This window comes from Temnothorax nylanderi, unplaced genomic scaffold (genome assembly GCF_030848795.1).
Source record: "Temnothorax nylanderi isolate EJ_2023f unplaced genomic scaffold, tnyl_v1.0 TNYL_tig0582_pilon, whole genome shotgun sequence".
Classification (NCBI taxonomy): Eukaryota; Metazoa; Arthropoda; class Insecta; order Hymenoptera; family Formicidae; genus Temnothorax; species Temnothorax nylanderi.
The window spans coordinates 20,592-34,623 of NW_027249644.1; the positions used below are offsets into that span (position 1 = coordinate 20,592).

At 34.6% G+C, this 14,032-nt stretch overlaps 1 protein-coding gene across 2 annotated transcripts in view; it reads left to right on the plus strand.

The window, feature by feature from the left end:
• LOC139784082 (uncharacterized) overlaps positions 1 to 14,032 on the plus strand; it is a 40,286-nt gene that overhangs the window by 8,763 nt on the left and 17,491 nt on the right. The window lies entirely within an intron of this gene.

A 14,032-nucleotide genomic window follows, 5' to 3' on the forward strand; every position in this document is an offset into this window, starting at 1 on the left:
CTTAATTGTAAAATTTACCATTTCAGACTTTGCATCGTAATATCTCCGCTCGTAGGACACGTAGCGGAAAAATAAAAACGCTGTTATTTGTAAATCGACCCAAGCTATCGATCAAGCCTACTTAGAACCTGATCCTTTCACTCGTTATTGAGATCTCAAAATCTCGGGTACTCGCAACTCGTGCGTTCGCGTAAAAGAGTCACGGTGTGTCTCGCTCCGCGCGTACTTGGCGCGAGACACTACCGTGTCTCTTGATTATGTTTAAGGCAAATGAATTATACCAATAAAAACTTTATACTGTCTACTACTGTAAAAAAATTAGAAATATGAAATATTTATTCTTTGTATTTAACAAAAAAAATTTTTAGAGACCCTTGATGCATTATCCCATAGAGGTGGGATAAATGATATTCATAAGTGGAATATACGCCTTACAAAAAATTACAAGTAATGTTTATAAATGAGGCAATAAAATTCCATAATAAGTTATAAAATGTGTGTAAAAAGTTTATTAAGGTGTAAGAATGAGATAAACAAATTATAAAACTAAAAAATTTTAAAAAGAAAATAGACGAACGATAGATGCATTAAAGGTTATTGTTATATGATCCAAAAAAAGAAGAAAAAAGCACACAATATAGGAGACTTCGATTTTTACAGTGTTTGTACTATGACATAAATCCCGCACGCTACCCTTATGAAAAAGTAGTACTGGTTTTAATACTGGAAAAAGTATTGGTAAAAGTACTGGAGACATAAGTACTCAAAGTACTACTAAATTCGACCATACTGACTTTGTCAGTACTCCTTCCCAGTACTCATCCAATACTCTTTCAGTACTCCCTTCTCAGTACTTCCTCTAGTACTCCCTCCAGTACTCCCTCCAGTACTTTCTCCAGTATTCCCCCAGTACTCCCCCCAGTACTCCCCCCAGTACTCCCCCCAGTACTCCCACCAGTACTCCCTCCAGTACTCTTTTAGTACTTATCGAATAATCGTGGGATACTAACGTGTGGTACAGGTGCAGTAGGGGAGAGTGGGCACCCTTAAACCACGTTTTTTCAAATCACATTAAAAATGTAAATTTAAAAATTTTAATAACTTTATTATAATATAAATGAGACTATTCGATGTTTAATATAATAAACTTTGTTTGTAAATGATTTAAGAAGTAAATTTTCAGAAATATTTTGCAAAAATAATGATATTTCGAAATGCTGCGTTTGTCACAGTGGACCCCACGCGTGGGGTCGATTGAGCCATAGCGTAGGTTACACTGTGACATCCCTTACGAAAAAGTAGTACTAGCAATCAGTACTCAGTACTGAGTGATCAGTTATTATTATTGTATTTTATTATATTTACGTTTTGACATTAATATTTCTTTATGAATTTTATTTTAGGTTATGTACGCAGTTTTTTATGTTTTTATTGGTTTAATTATTAGTATATCAACAATAAATATGCATCCCTTACTTGCACTGTGTGCTCGCCTCTGCATATGAAACAGAAATTTGTTGCGGCCACTTTCGACGCCCTATATCTCGAATACTACCCGTCTTAAAAATTTAACCCAAAGACCAGCGGGAAGCTTACATCATGTATAATGAGATTTGAAACTTACGCCGACCGCAAAAATTTCCAAATAAATTTTTTCAACAATATTTAAATTATTAAAAATTACGGTAAACTGAGGAAAAAAGAGCAACATTATTCTAGCATCTGTTGTTGGTATAATTGTTGGTCACATATTAATGCCAAATATACTGTTTTTCAGGAAATTTTATAAGCTTCAAATTTGGTCTGAAGCATTTTGTACGTATCTCTCATAGAAACTGAGAAAATTACAAAAAAGTGTGGCAAACCCCATTTTTTTACGAAAACTCTTAAGAAAGGCATAATTGAAATGACAATTTTTTAAAAACTTTCATTTCAAAACCGGTTCCACTGCAGGATCACATACATATGCATATAAACTTTTGAAAAAATGTCGATATTATTTTTTCTAAAGTAATTTTATGTCATGTTTTGTAAAAAAAAACTATAAATTATTAAGAAATTTTTAACATAAACAAATATCTAAAAGGCTATATCTCTGGAAGTATTCATCACAGAAGGTCAAATAAAAAATCATTTTAAAGATAATTTAATAAACTTCAAGAAACATGTGTATTTTTTTAAAAAAGATAACTCGGAAGTCCGCCATTTTGAGAAGTGTACCTAAAAACCGTTTCTTTTACGGATATCAAAAATACTATTAGTCGTATGCAAATCGGTCAAAAACCAAAATAATGAAAATTTAATAACCTTTCTATTTGATTTCAACAATTTTTTACGTAGGACTACTCATTTCCGACTTATATTGCGAGGAAATATTTATTCTCATAATTTCCGAAAGTCAAAATTTCATTTAAACCGTAATATTTCCAGAAATATTAGTTGCGCGGTATAACATAAATAATGCATTTTGTAGGTAATTTAATTCTCTTTCACTTTCATTGTATGCATTTTTTACTTTCGGACAGCCAGAACTGAGATATTTTGAAAAAACGCTCGAAGAAACAGCTCTTTCCTCATTTGGCCGATGCTTCAAAAAAATCTATCTCGGGAACTAATGGTCGTACGAAGTTCTACAAAGAACCAAATTGCGAGGAATTTTATCAGCTACATTTTCGCTCTGAATGTTCTTTCCCGTGAAACTAATAATTTCCGAGTTATTCGCAAAAAACCCATTTTTGTACTCTTTTTTTCAAGATGGCGCAGCCGGCTCACGCTCTATGTATGGGGACTTTTAGTGTGTTTAAAAGAACACTAAAATGAACCTGTATACCAATTTCCAGCTTGCCGGCAATTTTTTCATCCAAAAATCTTAATTTGACTGGGCATCATGAATACTGCAGAATGGTCAGTACTGTGTCTGTCAGTGCTTACAGTACTGGCAGTACTACAAGCAATAATACTCATTAGTACTTCAAAGTATTGAAGTGGTCAGTACTTTATCAGATTAATATTCGGAGTACTATCATGATAGTACTGCCAGTACTGTAAGAACTAATAGGCACAGTACTGACCATTCTGCAATATTCTTGAGTATTAACATACTAATACCCAATCAGCAGACAATGTTTTTTAAATGTGTTTTTAATATTTATTTTTTACTAGCTGGTTACCCGGGCTTCGCCCCGGAGGACATATGTAATAAGACACGCAAATACTCTCTCTCTCCCTCTCTCTCCCTCTCCCCCTTTTCCTCTCCCTCTCCCTCTCCCTCTCCCTCTCCGTCTCCGTCTCCGTCTCCGTCTCCGTCTCCGTCTCCGTCTCCGTCTCCGTCTCCGTCTCCGTCTCCGTCTCCGTCTCCGTCTCCGTCTCCGTCTCCGTCTCCGTCTCCGTCTCCGTCTCCGTCTCCGTCTCCGTCTCCGTCTCCGTCTCCGTCTCCGTCTCCGTCTCCGTCTCCGTCTCCGTCTCCGTCTCCGTCTCCGTCTCCGTCTCCGTCTCTGTCTCTGTCTCTGTCTCTGTCTCTGTCTCTGTCTTGGCACTGCGTGCCAATATGGACTTTGTCGAACTTAAAACGCAATTGTGTAAACTGAAACACATATTATATGTCATTTTGATTTTTATAAAGAAAGAACCATTTTACCGATCATTGCCAAATTCAATACCAACCTTCCTTTAATGATACTCTATATAAAATTACATGTATAACTTATACACTTTTCAAGCAGAAATCGGTAACCCCTTCACTAATCCTCACCAAATTCAATAACAATCTTCCTTAAATCATACTGTATCCATCAAATAACTTATACATTTTTTAAGCAGAAATCGGTAACCCCTCCACCGATCCTTGAAATTCAATATAATATTCTAGCCATAAAAAAAAATTAGCTCGATATCTCAAAATTTGCAGAAATCAGAACAATTACGTAGATTTTTTAAAGACAGAAATCGGTAACCCCTTTATTAGGAAATTCTACCCCTGTTTCATATATAATTCTTTAAGATTAAAGAAAAATTTCTAATACCAGTTTCCAAAAAGATCGGTAACGAAAAATTATACACTTTATGGCATTCCCCGGGAAATTCTACCCCTGTTTTATATACAATTCTTTAAGATTCGGTCAATTATTTCCCGAAAAATTGGAAAAATTTTGGATACCGGTTCCCGAAAAGATCGGTAACGAAAAACTATACACTCTATAGCACTCCCCGGAAAATTCTACCCCTGTTTCATATATAATTCTTTAAGATTCGGTTGAAAACTGTAGATTTGCATAGCGGACAAACATACATACATTCATTTTTATATATATAGAGATTAATCATACATTTGTACAATTCATTGTAAAAATAATATTTATTTAATGTTTATTAAATATTTATTTCACATTGATTATTTATTTGAAGTAATAATTTAGAAAAAATATTTATTAAACGTTTATTTAACGTTTATTTAATATTTATTTTACATTAATTATTTACTTGCAATAATGAATTGAAAAAAACATTTATTTAACATTTATTCGACATTATTTTAATATTTATTTTACATTAACTATTTATTTGCCATAATGATTTGAAAAAACATTTATTTAACATTTATTCGACATTAATTTAATATTCATTTCACATTAATTATTTATTTGCAATAATGATTTGAAACAACGTTTATTTAACATTTATTCGACAGTAATGTAATATTTATTTTACATTAATTATTTATTTGCAATAATGATTTAAAGAAACATTTACTTAACATTTATTTAATATTAATTTAATATTTACTTCAAATATTATTTTATATTAATTATTTCATTATAAGAGATGTTTTATTATTTTTCTATTGTCGTTTTGCTCTATAAATGCCGTTTTGTGGCAAATTTCCGCGTCACGTATCTATGTATATAAAGCTGATACATATATTATATATGTATGTGTGTGTTCAGATATTGCGCTCGAATTCCTTCGCGTTTTGCAAACGCCCGATCGTTTCATTCAGATGGCGCGACGCGTGAGTCCCCACTTTCAAAGCGCCCCCACCTCCTTCCTCGCTCTCGTTCAGTGTCATGGCCGCTCTTGCTGCGTTTCTTCGGACGAGACGAGTACGTTTTCCTTCTTTCGTAACTGATTGAGCTAAGCGGCACGTATTCTGGAGACCAACCGAGCGAGATTCGACTTCCCAAGGAGAGCTCACCGCCAGGAAAAGGAGAGCTGCGGCAGCTCGCGTCCGAGAGGGAGGATTGAGGCGAGGAGTCCGGTTCAGCGAGCAGGGCCCTTCCGATATTCTCATTTGGGACGCCATATTGGAAGATCGACATTGATCGTAGTAGTACAAGGGGCTCTGCAAGGTTAATTCTCATCTTGAGATCTTGGAATTGCTCTCATTCTTGTGGCTCTGGTTTATATTCTAGCCCTAGAATTGATCTCGTAGACAAATGCAGAGGCCCCCCTCTCTTTTCTTTTCTTTTCTTTTCTTTTCTTACTTTGATTTCAATCAGTAATCCAGACTCTTTAATTCCGTCCTGTAAGATCTGGTTAATTCTCGTCTTGTGATCTTGGAATTGCTCTCATTCTTGTGGCTCTGGTTTATATTCTAGCCCTAATGTAATTTTAATATATGCATTACAGTTTTACACTGTCAAATAATAAATAATATCGTTTGATAATAATAACAACAGTATAGATAATAGTAACAATTTTATTACTTGACTTATTTCATTCTATTTTTGACAACTCGTATATACATTAATTGTGGCTAAGGTCTATACTATGTCATAGTGTAGATCTTAGCTACATTTCTGGCAAGTCAGTCCAAAGTATGCGGCTTTGTTCTCTATCCTTTTTATCTGTAGCAATTTTATTTTTTTTTATTTTTTAATTATTTTTTATGTATTATTTCTTATGTATCAGGTTTCTGAAGAAGACTAAGTATATAAAGTCGAAACGTAAAACGTTAATTGTATTTAAAATTTGTTTAATTAAACGAGATTTTGTTTTTAAATTTAAGTTAATGACCTTTTTATAACTCGAAAATCAGCCAGCCTTCCTTCCTATAGTTTATTTTGTGCTGTTAGTTTTTTTAATTTAGTTATATTTTTTTCCATTAACACATTTGTTATAGTGATTGTGCAGTAGAAAATCTGAAAAAATAAATGTTTTTAAAGAGTAAAGATAGTATATATTTTGAAATCTATGTATTTTATGTAGACATAACATTTAAATTTATTTGCAGTTTATTTTAGAACATGCCAAAAAACACCGTTTCATAAGCTTTCCAAGAAAGTTAAAAGGCAGAAAGTGAATGTTGAAGTTGTAGAAGAACTCAATTCAACAGATTCTTTAATTGAATTCGATCAATCGCATATTCAGCAACCACGTGTTTCCGTTAAAAGCCAAAGTTCCGTAATACCAGATTTTCTTCATAATCAAAAGGAATCTGAACTTTCTCATTATTCTTAACTTTTTCATCATTCTGAACTTCCTCACCATTCTGAATTTTCTAATAATTCTGATCATTTTGAGTACTCCGAACACTTTGATTTCGAGAATAACGATAATTATAGAGATATATTTAACATTAACAGACACACCGGCAACAATAACGAGGCTCATTCAGATGACAACGATGATAACTCTGAAAACTGCGAGAATAGTGATGAGAACAATGAGAACCAAAAGAACGATGAGGAAAGAAATCTCCCATAAAGATATTTTACATGGGATATACTGCCCAGCTCTTGTTCATTTACGTAAGGTTAACATTTTCGGGTTTATCTAGATGGGATTTCGGAGAGTAAAAGGTGACGCGTGACAAATATATAAAGATAAATATATTACATATAAAAGAAAAAAAATATATATAAATATCTATATATAAATAATATATAGATATTTGTATAGAAATATATTCAAATAAAATAATGAGAAAAATAAAAGAAATAGAATGGTTTGTTCCGCCAACAATAATCAACAAGAAACGTTTATTAGTTTCGACTTCCAATGGCAATATAAATTAAAACGTTGCTACGTTTCGACCCCTCGGATCGGGTCCTTATCAAGCAATCTAAATAAAAAACAAACAACACGGTATAACAATAATTTGGTCGGCAGGATAAATTAATAGTCAGGAGAACATATGATAGATGAAGCGATACCTGGCGACTATTCCCTGTCACAAACCTAAACGTCGGCATTCTCGAAAATTTTGCCCGAAATAATCAACTGGTCACTGAAAACAATGGTCAGTGAGCAATGTAAAAAGTATGTAGTTAAAGGCGAGCAGAAAATAACTCACACGCATAGGTCGGCGACAGTGGAGAACGTGTTAAAAATATAAAAGAGTGACCACTGCGATGAAGCGTCGTCTGCAATCGAAGTATTGAAATTTTCTCCGGAGTAGAACATTATCGCGGAGCGACGACTAATGTGTGTTCACCTGTCGGAGTTGAGAGGCATACTAACTGTTTTCGGTATCTGACACATTGTAGGTTGTTGGAATAAACAAATATGGTTCACATGATATTTACAACGATGAAATTACTTTGTCATAAATCGGATTTAGATTTTCTGTATCCTTCTTTAAATTTATCGTCTTTGTATGTTTTTTAATTAAGAACATTTCAGCAATCTCCCTTTTTTTAATATTTTTTTCTTTATGAATGATGTTAGTTTCCGACCATTTAAAATTGTGACCACACAAAACGCGATGTTTGCTCACAACCGAGTGATTGCTGTCATGTTTTTTTATGTCATTTTGGTGCTCCTTGATGCGTGTCATTAAATGCCGTTTGGTCTGTCCGATGTACACTGCATCGCAGTCGTCACAATCGATCCGATATACAAGCTCGGTCTCATAATCTCTGATAAGTTTGTCTTTTCCTCTCTGAATAATTCCCTCGAGTTTTTTCGGGATGGTATATACAGTATCGAGGTGAACTGTGTTGAGAATGCGTCGGATATCCTCGCCTACACCTTTCACATATGGTACGGCAATGCAGCGTCGTGCATCAAACCTATTCTGCGTCCCATCGACATTATCGGTTGCATTCGCGAGTGTTTTGAGCCTGGTATTAATTTTTTTATTTATAACATCTAAGGGAAATGAATTATTTAATAGAATTTCTTTAACGATACTAATGTTGGTTGCATGGAAGCGACTATCTGCCAATAAAATTGCCCGGTCTATTAAGCTAGTTATTGTATTGACCTTGTACTGAAATGGGTGATTTGAAAAAAAATTTATATACCGGCCCGAGAACGTAGGCTTCCTATACCAATTTGTGAATAGGCGACAACCCTCTCTAATTACCACGGTGTCAAGAAACGGAATCGAGTTGTTTACTTCCGTTTCGTGTGTGAATTGAAGGCGTGGATGGTAATTGTTAAACGCGAATAAGACGTCACCGAGCTTTGCTCTGGGTATTATGGCGAAGATATCGTCAACAAATCTACAGAAAATTGGGATCACAAAATTCAATGAGCTCAAGCAATGGGTCTCCAAGTCATCCATCACCAAGTCCGCAATAATCGGCGACAGAGGGGAGCCCATCGGACTACCAAAGGTCTGTTCATAAAAATTACCATTAAAACAAAAGCTAGTAGAATCAAGTATCAGACTAATCGCGTGAAGGAATTGAGGTAGAGTAAACATTGTATTAGGTGAAATTTCATCCCATCGCTTTTCGATAGCTTTCAGAACCAACTCTTTGGGAATGTTGGTGAAGAGTGACGATACATCAAGTGAAATCATAATTTGATCGGTACCAATGCTTAAATCTCTAATCGTCCTTGCGAATGTCCAACTGTCTTTAATGTAAGATTTAGGTCGTTGTGTGAGTTCATGTAGAATGGAATGTAAGAAAAAAGCTATGTTATACATTGGGCTGCCCACTGCAGAAACAATAATTCTGAGGGGGAACCCGGTTTTGTGGACCTTTGGTAGTCCGTAACAGCGTGGGAGGTTACCATTCGTGCATCTCAGACGATAGTACGTCGGTTCATCGATGATATCATTGTCTAGCCACGATTTAACTAATTGATTAATTTTATGTGTTAATTGTTTAATAGGATCTTTAGTTATTTTTTTGTAAGTTAATTTATCATCGAGTAAATCGGTCATTCGATCGATGTAATCATCTTTGTCCATAACTACGGTAATCTGGCCTTTATCAGCTCTCGTGACAAAAATATCATCGTTGTTCCTCAGAAATGCTTTACAATTCCTGAACCCATTTAAAATGTGACGATCAATGTAATCCAAGTGTCTGGATTTATTAAGGAAAACCTTCAGAGATTCCGCAATCGAATCACGCACACTGTTGACCATGTTCGCCGGCAACTTATAACTGTTAGTCTCGAAGCTTTTTACCACGTCTAGAGTGGTACGCATTCGATCTTTTGCGTCCCTATTGGTGATGGGTAAGCCGAACTTATCTCCAAGACTTAAAAACTTCGAAACATTATCAGGAATCGATTTTTTGCTAATGTTAATGAGCCACTTCGTTCTATCGTTATTAAAGAACGAACTGTATGTATTGGATCTGGCAACCGTTCGATTGAATTTGTTAATCAACGTATTTTTATGCATAAGATTGAAATTGGTTAGTTTTTGCTCATTAACATTGATGATTACATCGATCGAATGACCGATTTACTCGATGATAAATTAACTTACAAAAAAATAACTAAAGATCCTATTAAACAATTAACACATAAAATTAATCAATTAGTTAAATCGTGGCTAGACAATGATATCATCGATGAACCGACGTACTATCGTCTGAGATGCACGAATGGTAACCTCCCACGCTGTTACGGACTACCAAAGGTCCACAAAACCGGGTTCCCCCTCAGAATTATTGTTTCTGCAGTGGGCAGCCCAATGTATAACATAGCTTTTTTCTTACATTCCATTCTACATGAACTCACACAACGACCTAAATCTTACATTAAAGACAGTTGGACATTCGCAAGGACGATTAGAGATTTAAGCATTGGTACCGATCAAATTATGATTTCACTTGATGTATCGTCACTCTTCACCAACATTCCCAAAGAGTTGGTTCTGAAAGCTATCGAAAAGCGATGGGATGAAATTTCACCTAATACAATGTTTACTCTACCTCAATTCCTTCACGCGATTAGTCTGATACTTGATTCTACTAGCTTTTGTTTTAATGGTAATTTTTATGAACAGACCTTTGGTAGTCCGATGGGCTCCCCTCTGTCGCCGATTATTGCGGACTTGGTGATGGATGACTTGGAGACCCATTGCTTGAGCTCATTGAATTTTGTGATCCCAATTTTCTGTAGATTTGTTGACGATATCTTCGCCATAATACCCAGAGCAAAGCTCGGTGACGTCTTATTCGCGTTTAACAATTACCATCCACGCCTTCAATTCACACACGAAACGGAAGTAAACAACTCGATTCCGTTTCTTGACACCGTGGTAATTAGAGAGGGTTGTCGCCTATTCACAAATTGGTATAGGAAGCCTACGTTCTCGGGCCGGTATATAAATTTTTTTTCAAATCACCCATTTCAGTACAAGGTCAATACAATAACTAGCTTAATAGACCGGGCAATTTTATTGGCAGATAGTCGCTTCCATGCAACCAACATTAGTATCGTTAAAGAAATTCTATTAAATAATTCATTTCCCTTAGATGTTATAAATAAAAAAATTAATACCAGGCTCAAAACACTCGCGAATGCAACCGATAATGTCGATGGGACGCAGAATAGGTTTGATGCACGACGCTGCATTGCCGTACCATATGTGAAAGGTGTAGGCGAGGATATCCGACGCATTCTCAACACAGTTCACCTCGATACTGTATATACCATCCCGAAAAAACTCGAGGGAATTATTCAGAGAGGAAAAGACAAACTTATCAGAGATTATGAGACCGAGCTTGTATATCGGATCGATTGTGACGACTGCGATGCAGTGTACATCGGACAGACCAAACGGCATTTAATGACACGCATCAAGGAGCACCAAAATGACATAAAAAAACATGACAGCAATCACTCGGTTGTGAGCAAACATCGCGTTTTGTGTGGTCACAATTTTAAATGGTCGGAAACTAACATCATTCATAAAGAAAAAAATATTAAAAAAAGGGAGATTGCTGAAATGTTCTTAATTAAAAAACATACAAAGACGATAAATTTAAAGAAGGATACAGAAAATCTAAATCCGATTTATGACAAAGTAATTTCATCGTTGTAAATATCATGTGAACCATATTTGTTTATTCCAACAACCTACAATGTGTCAGATACCGAAAACAGTTAGTATGCCTCTCAACTCCGACAGGTGAACACACATTAGTCGTCGCTCCGCGATAATGTTCTACTCCGGAGAAAATTTCAATACTTCGATTGCAGACGACGCTTCATCGCAGTGGTCACTCTTTTATATTTTTAACACGTTCTCCACTGTCGCCGACCTATGCGTGTGAGTTATTTTCTGCTCGCCTTTAACTACATACTTTTTACATTGCTCACTGACCATTGTTTTCAGTGACCAGTTGATTATTTCGGGCAAAATTTTCGAGAATGCCGACGTTTAGGTTTGTGACAGGGAATAGTCGCCAGGTATCGCTTCATCTATCATATGTTCTCCTGACTATTAATTTATCCTGCCGACCAAATTATTGTTATACCGTGTTGTTTGTTTTTTATTTAGATTGCTTGATAAGGACCCGATCCGAGGGGTCGAAACGTAGCAACGTTTTAATTTATATTGCCATTGGAAGTCGAAACTAATAAACGTTTCTTGGAGAAAAATAAAATTTTAACATTTATTTTTTCAATTTTAATAAAGTACTTTGTTGTTTTAAAGCCTATCAATGAGTTTATAAATAAAAAAAGTTTCTTAACGTTTATAAAACGTTTATTTTAGATTTAAAAAATAATTGTTTCACATTTGAAAGGTTGTTTAAATGTTTGAAAAACATCTTACGTTTGAAAAATGTTCTTTTAATACGAATACTAAGATTTTTATACAACTAATAATATAAATATATAAAAAAACAATTTTTAAGATGTTGTTTTTCAAATATTTAAAAAAAACTTTTTAAATGTGAAAGAAATATTTATTCAAATCTTAAATTAACGTTTTTCAAACGTTAAAAAAAACATTTTAGAACACGTTAAAATAGATGTTTTTGTAACATAAAAAAACATTTTCTCAAACGTTAAAATAAACATTTTCAAACATTAAAAAAATGTCTTTTTAAACGTTAAAATAAACGTTTTTTTAACATTAAAAAAACACTTTCTTAAACGTTAAAATAAATGTTTTTAAACACTAAAAAATGTCTTTTTAAACGTTAAAATAAACATTTTTTAAACATTAAAAAAACATTTTTCTTAAACGTTAAAATAAACGTTTTCAAACATTAAAAAAATGTTTTTTTAAATGTTAAAATAAATGTTTTTTCAATGAAAAAAGGTCTGTTAACCAATTATTTTTAACATTTTTAAAAATGTTTTCAAAAATGTTTTCCAAATGTTTTTAAAAATATTTTTAAAAACATTTCTTTGCTGATTGGGTACTGTCAATACTACGAATACTGATCACTCAGTACTGAGTACTGATTGCTAGTACTACTTTTTCGTAACGTATCTTGGAAATACTAAATTAATAAAATCCTAAATTAACACACTAAACTATCAATATGACGTTATTTTCATATCATCTTGACTTTTTGTTCTACTTGGATAGTACTGCGCAAGTACTGCGCCTGTACCACACGTTAGTATCCCACGTATTCGATAAGTACTAAAAGAATATTGGAGGGAGTACTGGTGGGAGTACTGGAGGGAGTACTGGGGGGAGTACTGGGAGGAGTGCACTGGGGGGAGTACTGGAGAAAGTACTGGAGGGAGTACTGGAGAAAGTACTAGAGGGAGTACTGGAGGGAGTACACTAGAGGAAGTACTGAGAAGGGAGTACTAAATGAGTATTGGATGAGTACTGGGAAGGAGTACTGACGAAGTCAGTATGGTCGAATTTAGTAGTACTTTGAGTACTTATGTCTCCAGTACTTTCACCAATACTTTTTCCAGTATTAATACCAGTACTACTTTTTCATAAGGGATGTAATGTGAAAGGTAGGGTACCCTGTGACACGTAGAAGAGATCTGTTTAAATTCTGTTTATTACAAATCTTTGGTCAATTGAAAAACCAAGACTGTGCTAGAGAACCAATTTATCAATAATCGTGTCATATTTGTTTCATCAGATGACCTAAGAAATTGAAAACTGAAAACAAAGTCCTATAATCTCACTTTTTGTCGTAACCTAGCAGAGATCAACGAATACTGCCTCACAGCGACTCGATTACATGTGATCTGTAACTAAAGGGTGAAAAAAAGAGAAAATGAAAGTGTGGATATGATTATCGATGGAAATTATTTCATTTTATAGGAAAATTTAGGCACTAACATTTACTATTCCGCGATCGAAACACACTACGGAAACTCGCGCTGTCACAGGTAGGTTAGATAGTTCTGTAAGCGTGGCACAGAGGACCCCATCAACCTGCGTCACATTGGACCCCACTGAACATCGATATTATTTATCGTAAATATTTCAGATACAGAACAATTAAACGTTTTTGTGCGCACGTTGGTATTGAACCTAGATCCCGACGAACGTCTTATGAATTTTTTTTAACTGTAGAATCCCTAGAAATCCATACATATCAAAAAGTTATGACAAGTAAAAAATTACTTTGCAAGGCTCCAATTACATATCTGCCTTTAACTAAAGTATATATGCTTATTTCGGCATAATTTTTTGATGGAAGTTATATGTTTTGAAAACGAAAGTTTTCATACCCACCGTCACTATTTTGCAGAACGTTAATACAGAAAACTCGCACTGTCACATTGGACCCCGTGGCTCAAGGGAGCCCATTCTCCCCTACTTACGCAGTACTATCCAAGTAAAACAAAAAGTCAAGATGATATCAAAATAACGTCATATTGATAGTTTAGTGTGTTAATTTATTATTTTATT